The sequence below is a fragment of the Vombatus ursinus genome, unplaced genomic scaffold, assembly GCF_900497805.2.
Source record: "Vombatus ursinus unplaced genomic scaffold, bare-nosed wombat genome assembly UNPS02014841.1, whole genome shotgun sequence".
NCBI classification, from domain to species: Eukaryota; Metazoa; Chordata; class Mammalia; order Diprotodontia; family Vombatidae; genus Vombatus; species Vombatus ursinus.
The window spans coordinates 23,122,411-23,130,979 of NW_020954619.1; the positions used below are offsets into that span (position 1 = coordinate 23,122,411).

An 8,569-nucleotide genomic window follows, 5' to 3' on the forward strand; every position below is an offset into this window, starting at 1 on the left:
ATCTATCTATCTATCTATCTATCTATCTATCTATCTATCTATCTATCTATCTATCTATCTATCTACATATATATATATGTGTGTGTGTACACATATATATATACATATATACATATGTATATATATACACATACACATGCAATTTTCCCTCCAATTACCTTAATACTGACAAAGTCTCATAAGTTACAAATATCATCTTTCCATGTAGGAATGTAAACAGTTCAACTTTAATAAATCTCTTATGATTTCTCTTTCCTGTTTACCTTTTCTCTTGAGTATTGTATTTGAAAGTTGAATTTTCTGTTCAGCTCTGTTTTCATCAAGAAAGCTTGAAAGTCCTCTGAATGACACTGAATATCCAATTTTCCTCTGAAAGGTTATATTCAGTTTTGCTGGGTAGGTGATTCTTGGTTGCAATCCTAATTCCTTTGACCTCTGGAATATTACATCCCAAGCCCTCTGGTCCCTTAATGTAGAAGCTGCCAAATCTTGTGTTATCCTGATTGTGTTTCCACAATACTTGAATTGTTTCTTTCTGGATGCTTGCAATATTTTCTCTTTGACCTAGAAACTTTGGAATTTGCCTATAATATTCCTGGGAGTTTTCCTTTGGGGATGTCTTTCAGGAGGTGATGGATGGATTCTTTCAATTTCTATTTTGCCCTCTGGTTCTAGAATATCAGGGCAGTTTTCCTTTATAATTTCTTGAAAGATGATGTCTAGGCTCTTTTCTTGATCATGGCTTTCAGATAGTCCAATATTTTTTAAATTATCTCTCCTGGATCTATTTTCCAGGTCAGTTGTTTTTCCAATGAGATGTTTCACATTGTCTTCTATTTTTTCATTCTTTTGGTTTTGTTTTACAATTTCTTGATTTCTCATGAAGTCATTAGCTTCCATTTGCTTCATTCTAATTTTAAAGGAAGAATTTTCTTCAGTGAGCTTTTGGACTTCCTTTTTCTTTTGGCCAAATCTGCTTTTTAAGGTGTTCTTCTCCTTATTGGCTTTTTTGCCATTTGAGTTAGGATATTTTTTAAGGTGTTATTTTCTCAGTATTTTTTTTAGGTCTTCTTCAACAAACTGTTGACTAGTTTTTCATGATTTTATTGCATCACTCTCATTTCTCTTCCCAGTTTTTCCTCTACTTCTCTTACTTGCTTCTCAAAATCCTTTTTGAGCTCTTACATGGCCTAGAACTGATTCATTTTTTTTTCTTGGAGGCTTTGGATGTAGGAGCTTTGGCTTTGTTGTCTTCTTCTGGTTGTATGTTTTGATCTTCTTTGTCACCAAAGAAAGATTCTATGGTCTGACTTTTTTTTTTTGCACTGTTTGCTCATGACCCCACCAATTACTTGAGATTTAAACTCTTTGTTAAGGTAGGGGTCTGCTTCCAGTGTGGAGAATGTACTGTCCCAAGCTTCAGGCGTTTTGTGCAGCTGTTTTCAGAGATATTTCTAGGGACCTGTAAATTTTCAGTTCTTCCAAGTGATCAAGTGTGAGGTGTTTACTCCTTTCCTGGCCTGTGCTCTGGTCTATGAATGACTACAAGCACTCTTTTCTGCATTGGAACTATGAGGAAGATTCCCTCCCCACTGCCACCACAAGCTCCAGCACACCAGCAGGATCACCACCCAGAACTGTGACTCTGATCCAAGCATGAGCAAAGCAAGAGAATCCTGCCTCAGTGCCAGCAAAGAGATCCCTGCAATCCTCCTCTGATCAGCCACTTGATTCTTTCTCAGTCTGTGGGCTGATAGCTCTGGAAAAAGCTGCTGCCCCAGGGCTGTGCATAGACTGGGGCTCACCATGGTTAGACAGACCTTTCCTAATGACCTTCTAAATTGTCTTTGGTGTTTGTGAGTTGAGAAGTCTGGAAACCACCACAGCTCCCTTTGATTAAATCCCCTGAGGACTGCTCCAGGTTCGCTGAGGCCCTGTCTTTGCCTACATGGTGCATGCTGATCTGTGTTCCTCTCCCAGTCAGGTACAATACACCTTTCCCATCAATCATCCAGGTTGTCTTGGGCTAGAAATTTGTTTCACTCTGTCTTTTTGTGGGTTCTGATGGACTAGAATTTATTTTGAGCAATTTTAAAAGTATTTGGAGAGGTTTGAGGGAGAACTCAAGCAAGTCACTGCTTTTACTCTGCCATCTTGTCTCCACCCCACCAGCTATCTCATATGTTTTTTTTTTTCTGGATGTGCTGGTAATTAAACCATGATTATTACAGCCCTGAATGAATGATATCATTAAGCCCTATATTTCCATTTTGTAGCACAGGAAATATACAGATCAGAGAAGAGAGGAGATATGCCAAATACCACACACATAGTTTGAAGCAGAGATCAGAAGCCATGGCTTCAGATAATGCTCTGCTTCCCTTGGCATTCATCTACTTTGGAAATAGTCTGGTAACCAAATAAAACAGAAAGGTTAGCAAGAGAGGAAGCACAGGGAAAGGAATTTCTAAAATTATGGTGGTTTTTGGAAGGACCTTTGGTCTAAAAGAGTGATTTTCTAGCTAAAAATTACAACTTAACACAGTTGCTAGGCCACAGAATAGGTTCACATGTGGCTAACAGAAGGGAATTAGGACCTCATAATAAAGAGGATGCAGATCTGGTTTATTTAGGAGAAAATGAAAATCTAAGACCATCCAACTAAGAAGCTACATTAAATGTAACTCTACCCAGAGATCATTAACTTCTTATATGTACTGAAAATAAGAGAAAACCAACTTTTTCTCAAGAAGAAATTAAACAACAAACTATAATAGAAGGACATGGTAAAGCTGATGGTTTCATCCACTGCTGGAAATACTTTCCTTGTTCTTTGATAAGAGAAACCTGCAACTTTTTCTTACTGATATTCCTTAACACTGATGTGTTTCATCAAATAAATTTCTTCAACAATACTAAAAGTATTTCTTTACCTCCTATGCTTTGCTGCTTTTGAAAAGGGAATATTTTCTCATTCTATTAACAAATACTGGCACTTGCATGCCCAATATTCATCTAGAACCCTTTCCCCCTTTTTTCTCTCTATTTGCCTTCCCCTTCCTCTGCAGTATTAGGTGTTACTTCCCTCTCCTAAATTGCCACAGAATGCTGCTTATTGAACGGGTAAACTTGAAAAAGTGGAAGCTAGATATTGGGAAACAAGGTCTATATTAATTCCATGTAAGGGGTGTTACTATTCAGCACATAGTTCCCTAAACTGGCTAAGAATCAAACTACTATTTTCTTCTTGATCAGATTTCCATAATATTTGACCACCAGTTTTGTAGATGGGTGAGATTCTCAATGGATTCTCTAGGAAACCTGTTGAGAAATTATTCATCACCTCCAGATGGTGCAATGCTGTTCCAGAGCCATCTGTACAGAAAAGAGGGCTTGTGATAGAAGTAGCTGTAGCCCAAACATTAAATTTGGACCTCTCCTTCCCATTCCATTTATAGCTAAAAACAGAGAAAAGAACCCACATGACTTGGATCTTCCTCAAGGTGACTAACATGGGTCTGTTTAGAATTTCACTGTGGATTGCAACACTTGCATATAAATTTTAATACCCTGTTGAGCAATATCCCAGCCCTATAAATATGAGTACTCTATGCTCTTGAGAATGTACTCTGATTCAAATCCATGTATTTAGAAGCTAATATTAACTGAACTTAGGTAAGTTGAGTGTAACATGGCCTAGTCTAGCCTTATTTGTCCTCTCCAGTCCTATCTTCAGTTGATCTTTCCATCCCACAGGTTTCCTGTATTTTCCAGGTTCAAGCCAACTACGCACCATGATGACTCTACACCTTCTATTTTTGTTGCTTTTTCTGACATTCTCCTACCCTGGTATTAAATGTTCGCTTGGTTCTTCCAAAGGTGAGTAAGAAAACTTTCTGTTCTGTTGAAAGAATTGAGGAAGCAAAATGTGAAATATGATTACTGGTCAAACACCCTCACACAGGTTCATCTGAGTTTCTGGGTGGAGGGTGTTTGCCACTCAGTTATGACTGGCATGGTACACACTAATCCCCACTCTGAGCACAATTTCAGTCATCCTAAACATCTCTGAAGTCTGGGATTTCTGGGAAGATGTTTGCTCCTTGCTATTTGCTCTGAAAGTACCAAGTGTTGGAGCTAAGTGTGCCACCTGCTTTCCTGAGCCAACCTTCAGAATCAACAAGGAAGGGAAGGGGATAGTATTCCACTGGCCCACCCTTACTGTTTATACTGATTTCTATTTAATTTGGTCATCTCATCAACTCCTGTGGATCCAGTTATCATTCCTACGCTGAAAATCCTCAAATTTACATATCTAGTTCTAACTTCTTCACTGACCTCCAGTTTTACTTCCCTAAATGCCTGTTAATGGAATCTTGAACTGAATGTCCATTATGTGTCTCATTCTAAAAATATCCCTAACTAAACTCATCATCTATTGCTCTAAGACCTCTCTCTTCCAAATTTCCTTATTACTGTCAAATGTACCATCTTGGTACCCTTGTAATACCAGTACTTGTTCCAAGTACAATCATCATCCCAGTCTCCCAGGCTCACAAACAGATGCAATCCTCAACTCCTCAGTATCTCTGTTGATATCATCTTTGCAACCTCTCTTAAATACTCTTTCTCTCTTCTGATACTGTTACCTCACAATTACCATTCCTGATCTCCTCATACTTGGACTATTGTATTAACCTTGCTGTTTGGTGTAGCAGCTGCCATAAGTCTCTCTCTACTCAAGTCAATCCTCATTCAGGTGCCAAAGTAATTTTCTTAAAGCACACCTTTCAGTCTTCTCATACCCTGTTTCCCCACACATTTTTCAATCCACTGACAATGACCTTTCATTATTCTTGTAATAAGACATTCCATGTCATGGTGTTCTGGATATTTTCATCAGCTATTTTCTATGTCTGGAATAATCTCCTTCCTCACCTCTACCTCTTGTCTTCTCTGGATTGCTTCATGAATGAGCTACAAGAGGTCTTTCCCAAACTATTTTAATTCTAGTGCCTTTCCTCTGTTGATTTTATCCTATCTGTTCTTTAAGAGTTCACTGACTGAAGTTCATTTTTTTCTACTTTATCACTCAGTAGACCACTTTTTCATGTACCTCTTCCATTCCCAAACTGAACTTCTGAGTACACCTCATTCTTTGCTGGGCATGAGCTTTTGCTCACTTTGAGTCTTAAGGCTAGAATGTTCTCTAATGTCCACCTATAAAAAAGATGCTCATCTCTCAAGGCCCAACTGAAATACCACCTTCTCCAAGAAGTTGTATTTCCTTGATCCTTTCCAGTCAAGTCAGAAATTATGTTTCCCGTACTCTGAATTCCTAAGCATTTTATTTATTTTAAGCATAAAATAGTTATATTTGATATTATATCACTTGTCTATGTATCTTACCAGATTGTATTGCATTAACTAGAAGGAATGGTTCTTTTTCAAACATGCGTCCCTAGTGCCAAGCACAGTACTTTTTATATCAATAAAGCACAAAGTATTTATTAAGTACTTCCTTCATGCTGGGAATACAAAAACAACTATGAAACAGTTTTTTTTTTCCTGAAGAAGCTTACATTCTACTGAGGATGGCAACATAGATAAATATAAACATGTATGAAATAAAAAATAAGTCTATGATAATAAGGTTTTGGAAATAAATTGCTGGCTGAAAGGCTTAGGATTGGGTACATTTAGAAGACAGCAAATGAGTTGAGTTTTGAAGTAAATTCATGCTTCTAGGAGGTCAAAGTGTTCATGACAGAAATGGGGTATAGTCAGTGCAAAGTGCCAGAGATGACTGGAGATTTATGTATTAAAGAAAAAAGTGTGTATTTGATCTTAGAAGTAAAATGAGCCACAGGATTTTACTGAGTTGGAAAGATATGTAGTAAGATTTGTAACTATACTAATGATATAACAGGTCCATTCCCTACCCCAATTTGATTCTTACAACAATCTTGTGATTTAGTTTAGGGCAAGTATGATGATTCCCATTTTATAAATACTTAAACAAAGGCTTAAAGAGGTGAGATAATTCCAACAAGTTTACCAAGTTAATAAGTCAGAACAGTAGGACTGGAAACCAGTTCTTGAATTTGAAAATCACGGGTTTTTCCCATTTCATCATACTAACATTTACTAAAAGATTAATTTTTTTCTTTATTAATTTATTTATTTTGATTTATTAACAATCACTTCCATAAGCTTTTTTGTTTTAAATTTTTCTCCCCCTCTTTACCCCCCTCCCACTCCAAGAAATCTGATATAGTCTATACATATACATTCCTATTAAACATATTTTCACATTGGTGATGTTGTAAGGAAGAATTAGAACCAGTAGGAGGAACCACAGGAAACAAAATGAAACAGAAGAAAAAAAAATACCATATCGAAAGCCTTGATCTGCATTCAAACTTCATAGTTCTTTCTTTGGATGTGGATAGCATTTTCCATCATGAGACCTTTAGAGATGTCTTAGATCCTTGCATTACTGAAAAGGGCTAAGTCTATCAGCATTAGTCCTCATACAACACGGCTGCTACTGTATAAAATGTTCTCCTGGTTCTGCTCACTTCACTCAGCATCAGACCATACAAGTCTTTCCAGGTTTTTCTGAAGTCAGCCTGTTCATGATTTATTATAGCACAATAGTATTCCATTACATTCATATACCACAACTTGTTCAGTCATTCCCCAATTAATGGGCATCCTCTCAATTTCCAATTCTTTGCCACCACAAAAAAGAGCACTATAAATATTTTTGTACATGTGGGTCCTTTTCCCTTTTGTGTGATCTCTTTGGGATACAGTCCTAGAAGTGGTATTACTGGGTCAAAGGGTATGTACATTTTTATAGCCCTTTGGGCATAGTTCCAAATTGCTCTCCAAAATGGTTGGATCATTTCACAACTCCACCAACAATGCATTAATGTTCCAATTTTCCCACATCTCAAACATTTATCATTTTCCTGTTTTGTCATGTTGACCAATCTGATAGGTGTGATGTGGTAACTCTGAGTTGTTTTGATTTACATTTCTCTTATCAATAGTGATTTAGAACATTTTTTCATATGACTACAGATGACTTTAATTTCTTCATCTGAAAACTACCTGTTTATATCCTTCGACCATTTATCAATTGGGGAATGATTTGTATTCTTATAAATTTAACTTAATTCTCTATATATTTTAGAAATGAGGCCCTTATCAGCGATACTATTTGTAAAAATTCTTTCCCAGTTTTCTATTTCCCTCCTAATCTTGGTTGCATTGGCTTTGTTTGTGCAAAAACTTTTCAATTTAATGTAATCAAAATTATCTATTTTGCTTTTCTTAATGTTCTCTATCTCCTGTTTGGTCATGAAGTCTTCTGTTCTCCATAAATCTGACAAATAAACTATTCCTTGCTCTCCCAGTTTGTTTATAGTATCAGCCTTTATATCTAAATCATGAACCCATTTTGACATTATTTTGGTATATGGTGTGAGATTTTTGGTCTATGCCTAGTTTCTGTCATACTCTTTTCCAGTTTTTCCAGCAGTTTTTGTCAAATAGCAAGTTCTTCTCCAAGAATCTGGGGTCTTTGAGCTTATAAATAATACATTACTATAGTCATTGACTACTGTTTCTTGCATACCTAACCTATTCCACTGATCTACCACTCTATTTCTTAGCCAGTACCAAGTAGTCTTGATGATTGCTGCATTACGGTACAATTTAAAATCTGGAATGGCTACGCCACCTTAATTTTTAAAAACCAAATGAATGAATATAATGTTTAGGCAAAACTTCTTGAATACTTATTCAGGATACAACATAACTTCTATGTGGTTATAAAGATTCTGAAATATTTGTTTTCTTCTTTCCATAGCTACTCCTAAGGATACATATGATTGCACGATGATGGGTGGTTCATGTGCAGAAGTATGCAAGTCCTATTGCTACATGGTTGGCACCTGTAAAGATAGGAAATTGTCATGCTGTTTATATCTTTGAGTACATAGATTGTTGACTAAAAATAGAAGCAGGAAATCACAGTCTTTCCAGGCTGTGTGGTAAGAAAGGGCCAGAGAACAGAAGATGAGAGAAATTGAAATGAATGGAATGAATGTTACTCTTATATTAATAAAGTAAGCCCCAATTGTAAAGCAAGCTTTCTAAGGCAGAAATGATTCCTGGGTCATTTTTTTATTTGAAGTGATGAAAAGATTATATAATAACACAAAATTAGGAATTGACATTCTCTTAAAGGGAAAAGTGATAATGTTGCATAGTGGATAGAGAATCCACATTGAAGTCATGGAATACCTGGGTTCAATTCCCAGCACAGTCATATATTCCCTATGAAACCCTGGAAAAGTTACAATCTTCTCAGCCTTCCAGGAATTACTTAAAACTTGAAATTATACATAAAGTGCACAACTACAGTGGTAGAGGGACTTTCCTGACCTGGAAGTTTCGTATAACAATGAATTCCCAGATTTAGTTACTCTCTATATTTTACTCAAAACTTTATACAGATTCAGAATTTCATTATTGGGAGTTTTTCCTCTACATATAA

At 36.4% G+C, this 8,569-nt stretch overlaps 1 long non-coding RNA gene across 3 annotated transcripts in view; it reads left to right on the forward strand.

Moving 5' to 3' along the window:
• The window catches only part of LOC114026742, a 29,077-nt gene extending 20,917 nt beyond the window's left edge, over positions 1-8,160 (forward strand). For 2 of the 3 annotated variants that reach the window (XR_003567153.1, XR_003567154.1), the window contains 2 exons: positions 3,757-3,879; positions 7,880-8,160. This is a non-coding gene — a long non-coding RNA (uncharacterized LOC114026742). The remainder of the gene's footprint in view (positions 1-3,756; positions 3,880-7,879) is intronic. The other variant, XR_003567152.1, reaches the window with a different exon arrangement.
• The last annotated feature ends 409 nt before the right edge of the window (positions 8,161-8,569 follow it).